This window comes from Moschus berezovskii, chromosome 18, assembly GCF_049115385.1.
Source record: "Moschus berezovskii isolate FMDL1 chromosome 18, NW_MosBer_1.0, whole genome shotgun sequence".
Taxonomy (NCBI): domain Eukaryota; kingdom Metazoa; phylum Chordata; class Mammalia; order Artiodactyla; family Moschidae; genus Moschus; species Moschus berezovskii.
In genome coordinates, this window is record NC_142477.1 from 42016527 (window position 1) to 42030009 (window position 13483).

Here is a 13483-nt window from a genome sequence, read left to right on the forward strand (position 1 = left end):
CCCCCTTCCCTCTCTCACCTCCACAGGAGAAAATCAGCTTGTATCTAAGACGACCAGAATGGCGGCTACCTATGTGTCAGAGCTCGAAGCTGGGAGACAGTCCTCTACCTTCTATTGTATGTTGTCATATATGAAACAAATCACCAGTTCAGGGTCGACGCATGTTACAGGATGCTCGGGGCTGGTGTGCAGGGATGACCCAGAGGGAGGATAAAGGGAGGAGGGAGGTGGGAGGGGGGTTCAGGAAGGGGGAACTCAAGTACACCCGGGGCGGATTCATGTCAATGTATGGCAAAACAAACCAATATAATATTGTAAAATAATTAGCCTCCAATAAAAAAAAAATAAATAATAAATAATAAATTAAATAAAATGAAGGAGGGTAGAGCCTGAGAAGGACTGATTTCTAGGGCATCCATTTGGATAAGAAGGAAGAGAGCTGGGAGTGGGAAGGGAAGGGAAAATGAAGTTATTCATCATCAACAGGAAAAAGAATCCAGTCTGCCTTAGGAGGAGACTGATGAGGGATTTAGAAGTAATCTGTCCCAGAAATACACAATGGAAAGAAAACCACCAGGCCTCCTTTGTGCTTTTCCGACAAGATTGTACATTGTATTAGGTGCAGCCACATACCTAGCACTTCAACCAAAAGGGGTGAATTCTCATGGCAACAAACTTTCTTACAGTGTCATGGAGGCCCATCTCCCCTCAAAGAAGAGACAGAACCTGAGAGAGGTAGGTACTCTTCTCTGGGCCCAAAGAAGAGTAGCCTAATCGGGGTCTGGCTGCTGATTTAAGAAGCCAGGTGGAGGTGACCCAGAGCAAGGGAGACAAGCCTTTTGGTAGCTGTCAAGCTCCCCTATTCCCAGCTAGTTTTCCCCTCGCCAATAGCCAGGAGACGCTCCCGTGTGGGGAGCCAACCTCAAGCCTGCAGGGAGATCAATTAAAATCCCATCAAAGCCATTTTGAGAGCCTTATCGGGCATCTCGAAGGCATTCTTTTGCAGCTGCTTTTTTTTCCTCAGCAATTCCTTCTATTTGAGTTACTTCTGTCTCACCTCCTTCTACCCCACTCCCCTGCTTTGTCTGATTAGGGCCAGAAATTTTTTCATTAAGTCACTTTATAGTGCAATAACAACATTTACTATTCATAAAGTCGCCCCTCCAGAATTTTTAAGTCTTTCCATGTGTCTGGAAACTGATTTCTGCTCTTCTCGTTTTACAGAGTGCCTCTCTTCCTTCCAAACACAAACTAAAAAAAAAAAAAGAGGATAAGGTGGGGGTGGAGATAACATCCAGATTCTTTAAGCATTTTTAATCCAGTTAGATTTCCCTTTGGACTCAAAGGGCTCCCTGCTAAAACTGACTGTGGACCTGAATTCCGGGCTAAGAATTAAGTCAAGAGGGAAGGACGGCAGGAACAAATAACACAGTCAGCTCCATGCTATGAAACCCGCTATGCTGACTGGGGCCGGTGTTAACCCATTCATTCTTTTCCCCCCTTTCCTAAAATTCGTCCTTAATCTTTCTAGATTATAGCGAGCAGGCAAACACCTTTTAAATCCCCAGAGGATTTCAAACAAGTTTGTTCAGCCTCTTGGGCAGATACTTTGTTAAGAATGCGGGGGTAAGACAAACTTCACATTTTAAGGCCACACATTGTCAGTCACCGGGAAAAAGCTTCTTGTGGACACAAACCAGGTCCCCAGCCTTTGTCACACGGCAAAAATAAACACTCTTGGAGGAGTTAATTAGGCGGTCAGCGGCCACACCAGTGGGGCTTTTGAACAAGCAGACAGACAGACACGCACACACACAAGGGAGGCGCTTGTTGCATGTCACTAGCTGGACATCTGGAGTCCGACCCCAAAGGTAAAGGCTTTCCGTGGAAGTATTCCTCGGATGTCAGGCCACAAAAGCGCCGGTCTGCCCAAGTACGCCGTCTCCTTAATAAGACTGCCCAACAGTCCCAGTTCTGCATCCCAAGAGGGGAAAAGAGCAAAGGAGGGAGGGAGGTCGCCAAAAATGGGGCCAAAGGGAAGAAGGAACCAGAGCTACTCACAGTCTAGCTAGCGCCTCTGCGATGCGGGCATGACTCCTCGGTGCCCGAGCCTCCTGGCGGCCGCGCTGCCCACACGGCTGCCGCGCTTAAATAGCCGCCGGCCCGGGAGCCTCGGAGCCGCGGGCCACTCCCGGCGAGATATGGTTCTAATCAGATGCTGGCAGCTTTGGACTCCCCAGGAATGCGCCGGGATGTTTTTGCTGCCTGGGTTGGGTAACTCCCCCTCAACGTGTCTGCTGAGTCTTCCAAACTTAACTGTTTATTAACTCGAGCTGGGGCCGCGCAAAGTAGCCGGCTCCGGGGAGCCGGGAGCCCCACCAGCGGGGGGCGATCGCCCCGAGCCCAGCGAAGGGGAGTCGGGGCGCCGTCCGCAGCCCAGGCTCGCGGGGCTGAGGAAGGGACGGGGAGGGTGCGCTTAAGGACAGGAAAGGGAAACCCCGCAGGAAAGGGGTGGGACCCAGCGACCTTCATCTCAAAAATTCCTTCTCTGGACTGCCGCTTCCAGTGATGTGGCGTCCCAAGTCATCCGAACCCGATGGGGCCCTTGGAACAAAGGGCTGCCTTTACTCCTGACTTTCCTGGCTAGAGGCGGTGGATGCTAGCTCAGAATCTGCTGTCTCTACAGTTGGGCGTGTGATCCCATTCCCTCCCGGGTTAAAGGAATTCGTGTCTCTTTCAGGGCAGATGTGGGTAATCTGCGTATATATGTAAATTGGTGGGTAATCTGTGTGTATATGTAAAACACACTGCATTTACGTGTGAAATATAATTCTGTATATACACATATAAAACAATACTCTATGAAATTGATACAAACAAAAATGTGCAGGTCTATATAACTTATCTAAGTAAGCTATATATTTGATGTAAACAGAGATTATTTACTGGCTTCCCCCACAGTATGGGTATCCCTGTGTAGACACTTAATATGACTTTATCTGATTTCCAGAGTGTTTCCTATCCAAGAAAAATCTGAAATATGAGAAATAAAATATTTGAAAAGGGACTTCCCTGGCAGTCCAGTAGTTAAGACTCCATTTTGAATGCAGGGGTCACAGGTTAGATTCCTGGTGGGGGAACTAAGATCTCACAAGCCTCCTGGCTTGGCCAAAAGAAAGAAAGAAGAAAAAAAAAGAGAATAGAAAAAAACTGAAAATATTGACATGCAGTACTCAGCAGTAGAAGGCATTCCGTAGTTGTATCTTCATTTCAGTTCAGTCGCTCAGTCGTGTCCGACTCTTTGAGACCCCATGAATCATCTTAGTGGACCTTAACAAGCTGGGGATTCATCTTTCCCATATTTTAAAATCATGAACAATTGTGAAACATCCCCAGAAGCTTTGTTGCTTTTTAAGAATTATGAAATTATCCTTGTGAAAAATGTGTCTGTTTCCTTCCTTTTTTTTTTAAAGTCTGAGACAGTGTTTGGCATGCGTGCTCAGTCGTGTACAATTCTTTGCAACCCCATGGACTGTAGCCCACCAGGCTCCTCTGTCCATGGGATCCTCCAGCCAAGAATACTGGAGTGGGTTGACATTTCCTTCTCCAGGGGATCGTCCCCACCCAGGGACTGAACCGATGTCTCTTGCATCTCCTGCATTGGCAGAAAGACTCTTTACCACTGGCGCCTCCAGTGTGTAGTCAATGTGAAAATGCTAAACTGTGACTTGGATGGGAGGGGGTAATTGATTTTATTGAGTAAGCAACACACACTGGATTTGCATTTTATCTCTGGAAACTGGGGGTTCAAATCGGGCTCATGGGACACCAAGGATGTATTTTGTGGTTCCAGCTTAGCCCCGACTGCAAAGCCACTGTGTAATTTGGGACAAATCAGTATGAGTGACAGTCCCTGCTCTCAAGTAGGTCAGACTTGGAACAGCCCAGGAGGTAGGGGTGCAGAGCAGCAAAACCCGGTAACAATGAGAACACTACCTCTTTTGACCTTTACTGTTTCAGCCACCTGTCTCACCCCCTCACATCTGGGGAGGTAGGGGAGGGGAGTGTGGTGCTGACAGCTTTCAATATTTCTCTGAGGTAATTTACTAAAGAAAATGACTTTGTGTGAATGACAAGAGGTATATAAAATTCAGTCTTGGGACTATTTATAACTTTTATGCAGAGAACTTTAATTCTGGTATATCTTAGGACCTGGTGCTTTATTTCTAAGATCCAGGAGTGCGGAAGTTTGGTTTCATTTCCCAAAGCTAAGTAGTTAGAAAAATGATAGCTGATTTCAGGCACATACAAGCGTTGATAATTTGAGAGGGAAAAAAAAGCTTCTCTCTTAACCTCACTATGTAACACTTTCTCAGAAGTGACCACCCGCATCTATTTTTTTTTAATTGAAAGACTCTTATCAAGAAATGTTGACTTATGTTTGCTCCACTCCACCAAATGGAAGGGATTTGTCTAAGAAGCCAGAGAAAATGATTTCATCTGCCATGAGTTGCAGTTTCAAGAGAAGATTTTGATGAAAACAGTTCATTTTTGAGCAGTGGGCTCATACATACAGCTTCAAGTAGACAGCTCTATCATTTCATACAGAAATCTTGAGTCGACAATAGAGAACTCTGATTAGATTTGAAGTGTGTTTTTATATTTCTAGGGCTCTGATATTGCTTCTGGCAGTAATTCAGTGTCCTTCTCACATTAAGAAAGAAAGAAAAAAAAAAGACAGAGAGAATGAAAATAAACATAACCCTTTTTATCCCTGGTAGGACAGAGTCCCCTGTCCCATGGAAGCTGTTGGTATTTCAGTGGATCTAAAATGAACAGGCTCGCAGCTGGAGAATCACACCCAAGCCCACCCAGATGGTAACCCTGCCTAAACCGTGGTCTTTTCTTATCACTCCTGAAATGAATGTTTGGAAAATTAAGGTGAGGAAACTTGAGTGCAGTGCTTGAAAAGCTACGGTCCTTGCATGACTCTCATTGCACAAAAGCTGCTTGGGAGGGAGAAGGAAGAAAAAAAAAAAAACCACACAAAACCCCTAAACTGACGACTGTTCCCAGCTGAGGAAAGGGGTAGTTAATCTCGTGATGGCTTGCTGAAGAATGCATGGTTTATTATTAAAGTAATCTCTTAAGATTTTCCTGGAATGTGCTTCCACAGCAACTCTGCCTGTGTGAGCTATCCTATGTGTATGTGTCTTTTCTTCCATAATTAAGCGGCTTTTCCCCCTTCAGCTCACAGACCTAAGGCTTTCTCTCTCCTTTCTCCTGGCCTTCTTCTATCTCTTCCCTTACTGTTCTCATCTTCCTTAAACATTCCATTTTGAATCCTGCCATTTCCCATGAATTGTAAATGGTTCTTTAGACTTGGCCATGGGTAAGCCATCTGTGCATCTTGGTACCTTGCTGGATGCTTCCAGATTTTGTAATCAAGCAAGGACTGGTTGAAGTCTGTGGCTCTAACAAGGTCACCTCTTTTTTTCCTCCCCTCCTCAGTGTTGTAAAAAAAAAAAAGAAAGAATGGTTATTGTTCCCAGAAAATGTTCTTTGACCTTCTCTTGTTCTGCACCTTCATAGATGCAGATAAACTGGCCCTATCAGATTTGGCTGTTGGCAAATATTGGCGAGTTTTCCGTATCATCTATCTCTTTATTTAAAATCCAAAATATGTGGAGGATAGTCTCACTGAAGATGGGCTATTTCTGTTTTGCTTTGTTGGTTGCTTTTGTTTGCTTTCTTGGTTACACCCGTATGTGTGTGGCGTGCATGCTCAGTCGTATCCAACTCTTTGTCACCGCATGGACTGTCGCCTACCAGGCTCCTCTGTCCATGGAATTTTGCAGGCAAGATTACTGGAATGGGTTGCCGTTTCCTGCTCCAGCACCTGTATAGCACCTCAGAACTCATTATTCACTTGTGATGCGAAACACTAGTGAAATGCACTTGTTCCTGGAAAAGCTGGAATGATGTAACGTGAAGAACATTTAAAAATTCCATATGATAGATTTACATAGCTTGTTATACTTTGCTAATAATATAAATTTTTATAATGAGAAGTTGTAAAGGGAAAAAGAGCCTTCATGTGAATTATGCATTAAAATACTACCTTATTTGGAAAATAAGTTAGAAAGTTGTTTAAAAATATGTGTAATCCTGCAAAATGCTAATATCAATTATTGTTGTAGCAAATTCTTATGCAACTCTCTATCCTGTGAACAAGAATCTAACCCCTAGAAGTAAAACATACCTAAGAAATACAAAGATGTTAATTGCTGCAGTGTCCATAGCAGCAGGAACCTAAGAAAAAATTACGTCTGTCAATAAGGGCATGATTGAATAATTTATGATTTATCTGCACTCTGAAATCATACGCAACCATTTAAAAGAATGCATTGGAGCTGAACCTTGTAATATGGGAGGATTTCTATTAGGCAGTTTTAAAATGTAAAATATGTTTCTACTTTAGTAATACAACAAACAACATTCATCTATGTAGGTTCGAGTGTGTGTGTTTGTGTGTGAGTCTGAATACACGGTTATCAGGGAGACCAGATACTGGACTGCAGCACAGATTACTGGGGACCCAATGGAGATGAGGATAAACAAGGAGAGGAGATAGGGAGAGAGCTGCTAAAAGGGAAAAATAAAAATAAAAAGAGGCTTTATGCAGATATAGTTATAGATCACATTTGTGCATTTAAGTGAAATGATATATGCATAGGCTTCCCTCGTAGCTCAGACGGTAAAGAGTCTGCTTGCAATGCAGGAGACCCGGGTTTGATCCCTGGCTCAGGAAGATCCCCTGGAGAAGGTAATGGGAACCCACTCCAGTATTCTTGCCTAGAAAATCCCATGGACAGAGGAGCCTGGCAGGTTACACCCCATGGGGTCGTAAAGAGTCGGACATGACTGAACGACTAACACACACAGTGGATACATGCGTAGATTTGCACAATTAAAAAACATGTACTCCAGGTGGACTTCCCTGTTGGTGCACTGGATAAGAATCTGCCTGTCAATGTAGGTAGACACAAGTTTGATCCTTGGTCCTGGAAGATCCCACAAACAGTGGAGCAACTAAGCCCACTGTGCCACAGCTATTGAGCCTGTGCTCTGCAGCCTGCGAGTCACAGCTATTGAGTGCTTAGCCCAGGCGCCTGGAGCCTAGGCGCCAGAATGAGAAACTCTTGCACCAAAACAAAAAGGTTGTAGCCCTCGCTCACCGCAACTAGAGAAAGCCAGCGCAAAGCTAGGAAGACCCATCGAGGCAAAAAAAAAGTGAAAAAAAAATACACCAAGTATTTCTCAGGTCAGAAAAGAGGAGAGTTGTAGAAGAAACCCTATCAAATAGCATTTCTCTGAGGCGCTTTCCTCAAGGTCTTTCAGAAGTGGGTTCTCATCAGTGTTTTCCTCATCTTCTTTGGCCTCTAGAGCAACAGTTGTCAAACTTTACTGTTTACCACATGCCTCCTGGGGACTTGCTCCAGGGAAAATTCCTGGGCCCAGCCCCAGAGCCTGGAAAGGTGTGTGGGTGGGTTTGTGGGGCAGGCGAGGCATGCAGTACAAGCGAATCTGCATCTTTAACCAGCTCTTCCTGGTCATGTGGAGGCTGTGGTCTTGGGGACCCTCTTTGAGAACCACCGTTTTTCTCCTGTGGTCAAGAAGACACTCAGCTTGTTCCTCAATGAGCCCTGAGAACTGTGTGTGGAGGGAAAACAGCGAGGGTGACAGGAAGCCAGTGCCCTTGGTCTTTTCAGTTCAGTTCAGTCGTTCAGTCGTGTCTGACTCTTTGCCACCCCGTGGACTGCAGCTCGCCAGGCCTCCCTGTCCATCACCAACTCCTGGAGCTTGCTCAAACTCATGCCCACTGAGTCAGTGATGCCATCCAACCATCTCATCCTCTGTTGTCCCCTTCTCCTCCCGCCTTCAGTCTTTCCCAGCATCGGGGTCTTTTCCAATGAGTCAGGTCTTTGCATCATGTGGCCAAAGGATTGGAGTTTCAGCTTCAGCATCAGTCCTTCCAATGAACACTCAGGACTGATCTCCTTTCGGATGGACTGGCTGGATTAGATGTGCCCTTTCTCCCTTCCCTTGACTCTCTACATCCTCAGGTGGTATCCTGGTTCTGGTGGTGACTTTTCTCCCTGCTGCCTCCTTTCTAGATTTCTTTTCAGAGGAAGACCTGATATTAGCCATTCGCATGCACCTATACCCAGGAATTTGCATTTCCATCCCTGACACTGTGAAAGTGAAAGGCACTGGCCAGTGTTAAATAGATCTTAGGCATCCATTGGTGAAGGACAGAATTTTTTCCTATTTTTGAGCAAGTGGAGGTGATTGTCAACTCTGCCCTGCACCCAGTTTAAGGTTACCCATAAAGAGAGAAGACTGTAGGACCTCTGACTCCTGGGATGGCCCTCTACTATCCCTAAAGTCATTTTACATCTTGCCTTCATAGAGGCCATTTGAAAATTGAAACTATATTTTATGTATACAATTGTTTTCCTGATACAGCAAAGTAACGTGAGATTTAAGATCAGATCTGGAGTAAAGTCCAGGCTCCATCTCCCACTAAACTGAAAATGTCTGCAAGTTTTCTAATATCTAAAGGACTCAATTTTCTTATGTATAAAATGGGCATGTCCTGTCTTCCCTTCCCATTTTGGCTTTTGATGGGAAGACAAAGAAGTTATGTACAATCCTGGGAGAAGAAGTTATATATATTCCTTTGGGTAGTTTGAGATTATATAAATACTATGAATGCATGCTCAGTCACTAAGTTGTGTCCAACTCTTTTGTGACCCCAGGAACTGTAGCCCACCAGGCTCCTCCATTCATGGAATTTTTCAGGCAAAAATACTGGAGTAGTTTGCCTTTCTGGGGGACATAAAGTTATGTAAAAAAATACATTATTTGAGGGGACAAGAAAGGTGCTTTTTCCCCAAATTATTTCCACCACCAATATCAGAAATTCTATTACTAGTAAATCATGTGTTTAGATAATGATGCTCCTCTGACTGCAGTGAATTTTCCTAAGACTGACCCTGTGGCTAATCCTAGACCCTAATTTTATAGCAAATTAGTGAGGATTACTTTAATGGATCAGTTTCATCCTTTCAGAGAGAGATGAGCGAATTTCTGCTGAAATGGAGATATTAAAGGGGAGGGGGGAGGCAGAAAATATGAAAATGGACACCAACCTCTTTCACTTTGGAGATCTGTAGACAATTCAATACAAAAAATTTCTGCTCTGCTCCAACTATGGCCACATGTTGTGCTGGGGTTCCTGGGTTGGCTTAGTAACCTCAGTTCTAAACTGGAGCCACCACTTGTGAAACAAGGGGGAATACTCTTTGTTATACTCATTTAATGTTCAGGTTCAATATCACCTCTTAATTAAAGAATGAAGAGAAACTGTGTTTGGACTCTAGGGTAATTTTTTCCCTAATTATTCTGAAACTTAGGTATATGCATGTGCCCATGCTTATGTGCATTTTCTGAGGAGGTGAACCATAGATTTCACTGGATAATCCAAGGACCCCATGGCATAAAAGAAAATTAAATTCCATTGCATTGTGGTTGTTTAGTCACGTTCTTCCTGTTCATTTTTATCTGAGTGTTTTGTACCAATCTGATGTGTGTTCTCACAACACCATTGTCAAACAAGTTAGGGCAAGTATTTCTTTTTCTAAAGGTTAAGAAATTTAAGCACAGAAACCTTGATTTACTTCTGGTTACACAGCTGGAGACAGAGCTAGAACTATTGCTCAACTTTCTTGAATGATCTACAATGTATGGCTTATGTAGTCAAGACCCAATCATAACAATAGTGGTTAGGACAACTCTTAGGGTTTACTTGGAGAAAGAAATGGCAACCCACTCCAGTATTCTTGCCTGGAAAATCCCTTGGATGGAGGAACCTGGTAGGCTACAGTCCATAGTGTGGCAAAGAGTCAGACATGACTGAGCAACTTCACTTTCCTTTTTCTTACCTTTAGGATCCTGTACTGCTCTGTCCAATATCTGTTGTAGATACTCCTTCATGTGAAAGACATTGGCAAATGGAAGGGTGTCCAGAGTAGGGCTGCTTGGATAGCGAGGGAATTTTCTTGGTGACTTAGAACTACTGGGTGCTCAGCCAGCATGGCTTGACTGAATTGGGCACATGTGGCCAGGGGTCAGGAGTGGAGATCTATGTATAGCAGAGCTCTTTCTGAGTATCAGAAGGCTCGCTCTGTGGAAAGTAGATTAGATTCTTCTCTTTGGCCACAGATGATAGAGGGGAATCCTTTGCTGGGTTGTATAGTGTTCCCCCACATAAGATTCATGTCTACCCTGGAACTTCAGATTGGGTCTTATTTAGAAAGAGGGTCTATGTAAATGTGATTAGTTAAGATGAGGTCATACTTGATTATATGAAGTCTCATCTCCTGCATTTAAATCTTTTATCTACTTTGTGATACTTTTTGGTCATAATTCCTTGGCTTTTTGTTTACCTCATTTTCATTTAGCACAACTCTGTAACTGGGGGCTTCCCTAATAGCTCCACTGGTAAAGAATCTGCCTATGATGCAGGAGACCCCAGTTCAATTCCTGGGTCGGGAAGATCCTCTGGAGAAGGGATAGGCTACCCACTCCAGTATTCTTTGGCTTCCCTGGTGGCTCAGATGGCAAAGAATCTGCCTGCAATGTGGGAGACCTGGGTTCAATCCCTGGGTTTGGAAGATCCCCTGGAGAAGGGATAAGCTACCCATTCGAGTATTATGGCCTGGAGAATTCCATGGATTGAATAGCCCATGGGGTCGAAAAGAGTCGGACATGACTGAGTGACTTTCACTTACTTACTTACTTACTGGAACTGGTGTATCTAGGTGTGAATCCAATTGTGATTTCTGAGAATTGCTGAACTTACCCTCAGTAAAGTTAGGGAAATAACATCCTACACAGTGTTGTTATAAGGATTAAACAGGGGAATCTGTCAAAGGACTTGCAATAATAGCACAAGTATAGTGTTGATGATAACATGATTTTTGTCTAAATATCTTAAAAGAATAATTTTTTGTTTTGTTTTTTGACCTCAGTTTGTGGTATGTGGGATCTTAGCTCCACTACTAGGGCTCAAACTCTCCAGTGAAATCATAAAGTCTTAACCACTGAGTGCCAATAACCTTAAAAGAATAATTTTTAAAGTATCAAGTAAGTTTGAAATAAGCTTACCTTAAACCTCAGAAATTTCACTTCTAAATCAGCTTAGAACTCTATCTCATTTGCTAAGAAATATGTCTAAGAATGCTTAGAATAGCAACTAGTAGAACAGCTTAAGTGACTACCGACAGGAGAGCAGATAAATAAATCATGGTTCAAGCATCCATTGGGAATACTCTAACAATAATAGGAATGACTTGGACATATGACCCAGAACTGCTTATATCAACACTGATGAATTAAATAAGCAGAACAAGGAACAGATAAATACATAAAGCACAAAGCCTTTACATACAGCTTAAAATATAAAAAATAAAATTATGCATCACTTGAGATACAACTATTCATATAAATGAATATAAAAATGCTTCAGTTCATTGGCTCAGTTGTGTCCGACTCTTTGTGATCCCGTGGACTGCAACATGCCAGGCTTCCCTGTTCATCACCAACTCCGGGAGTTCACTCAAACTCATGTCCATTGAGTTGGTGATGCCATCCAGCCATCTCATCCTCTGTCGACCCCTTCTCCTCCAGCCTTCAGTCTTCCAAGCATCAGGGTCTTTTCTAATCAGTCAGTTCTTCACATCAGGTGGCCAAAGTATTGGAGTTCAAGATTCAACATCAGTTCTTCTAATGAATATTCAGGACTGATTTCCTTTAGGATGGACTGGTTGGATCTCCTTGCAGTCCAAGGGACTTTCAAGAGTCTTCTCCAGCACTACAGTTCAAAAGCATCAATTCTTCAGCACTCAGCTTTCTTCACAGTCCAACTCTCACATCCATACATAACTACTGGAAAAACCATATCTTTGACCAGACGGACCTTTGTTGGCAAAATAATGTCTCTGCTTTTAAATATGCTGTCTAGGTTGGACATTGCTTTCCTTCCAAGGAGTCAGCGTCTTTTAATTTCGTGGTTGCAATCACCATCTGCAGTGATTTTGGAGCCCAAGAAAATAAAGTCTGTCACTGTTTCCATTGTTTTCCCGTCTATTTCCCATGAAGTGATGGGACGGGATGCCATGATCTTAGTTTTCTGAATGTTGAGTTTTAAGCCAGCTTTTTCACTCTCCTCTTTCACGTTCATCAAGAGGCTTTTTAGTTCCTCTTCACTTTCTGCCATAAGGGTGGTATCATCTGCATATCTGAGGTTATTGATATTTCTCCCAGCAATCTTGATTCCAGCTTGTGCTTCATCCAGCCCAACATTTCCCATGATGTACTCTGCATATAAGTTAAATAATCAGGGTGACAATATGCAGCCTTGACATAGTCCTTTCCCGATTTGGAACCAGTCTGTTGTTCCATATACAGTTTTAACAATTGCTTCTTGCATACAGATTTCTCAGGAAACAGGGGCTTAGGGATGATAAATCTCAATTTCGAGATTGAGGTTTCTTTTGAGAGAAATAAGAGAAATAAATAAAAGAGAGCTCCAATCATGATAGTAATTTTTATTCCCTGAGGCTTGATGCAGGGTACATGGGTATCTATTATTTTACTTTTATGGCTTTTTAAAATAGGCTCTTTTCTAAACACTTTTTAGACATTAATTTGCTTAATCCTTGTAATAATTCTGTGGGTTAGAACTTGGATTATCATATCCTTTTTGCAGTTTAAGAAGTTGAGACAACTGATTAACATCACAGAGCTAATAAGTGGCAAAGCCAGGCTTCAAAGCCAGGTAGTGTGGTTCCAGGGTCTGTGACTTAACTCCTATGCAGTCTTGACTTCCCATAGAATTTACAAAGAAATGAAAAAGCTGCCAGAAATGAAATGAAAAAGCTACTCTCCAGTAGGGCTCTGGAAGGCGCATCTGTTTCTTCCACCTCCTCGTTCCTGGGTCTGCTCTGGGTCCTCTGCTTTCCAGACTTCTGGTCCTTCTGTGCTCCAGTCTGGGTTCACACCTCAGTTCACCTTGTTCTCTCCTTCTTGGATCTGTGGTCTCATGTCTTTGATCATGACCTTAGCATCCTTTCCAGGCCATCTCTGGTGTCTAGACATTGACTATAAATGGAAAGTTCTGTCTTGACTTTAAGCCTGGGTCTGGCCCTTTTGGACAAGGGTTATGAGAGGGAGAAGAGAAAAGAAAAGGGGAGGTTTTGCTCTCCAGCTGAGGACTGCAGTGTCAAGGCCGTATAAGGAGTGTTTCTGAGAAAGGTTTTAAAAGAGACCAGGTAGAAGTAGAGATAGTAGCAGGTGTGTGTGTGTGTGTTTGTGTGTGTGTTGGTTCAAGATGCAAGCTGCCGATTTCTACAAGAAA

At 43.3% G+C, this 13483-nt stretch overlaps 1 protein-coding gene across 2 annotated transcripts in view; it reads right to left on the minus strand.

The window, feature by feature from the left end:
• Positions 1-2490, minus strand: part of DAB2 (DAB adaptor protein 2) — a 62818-nt gene extending 60328 nt beyond the window's left edge. For both annotated transcript variants that reach the window (XM_055422130.2, XM_055422129.2), the window contains exon 1: positions 2062-2490. The gene's annotated coding sequence lies outside the window, so the exon portion shown is untranslated. The remainder of the gene's footprint in view (positions 1-2061) is intronic.
• Between the last annotated feature and the right edge of the window lie 10993 nt (positions 2491-13483).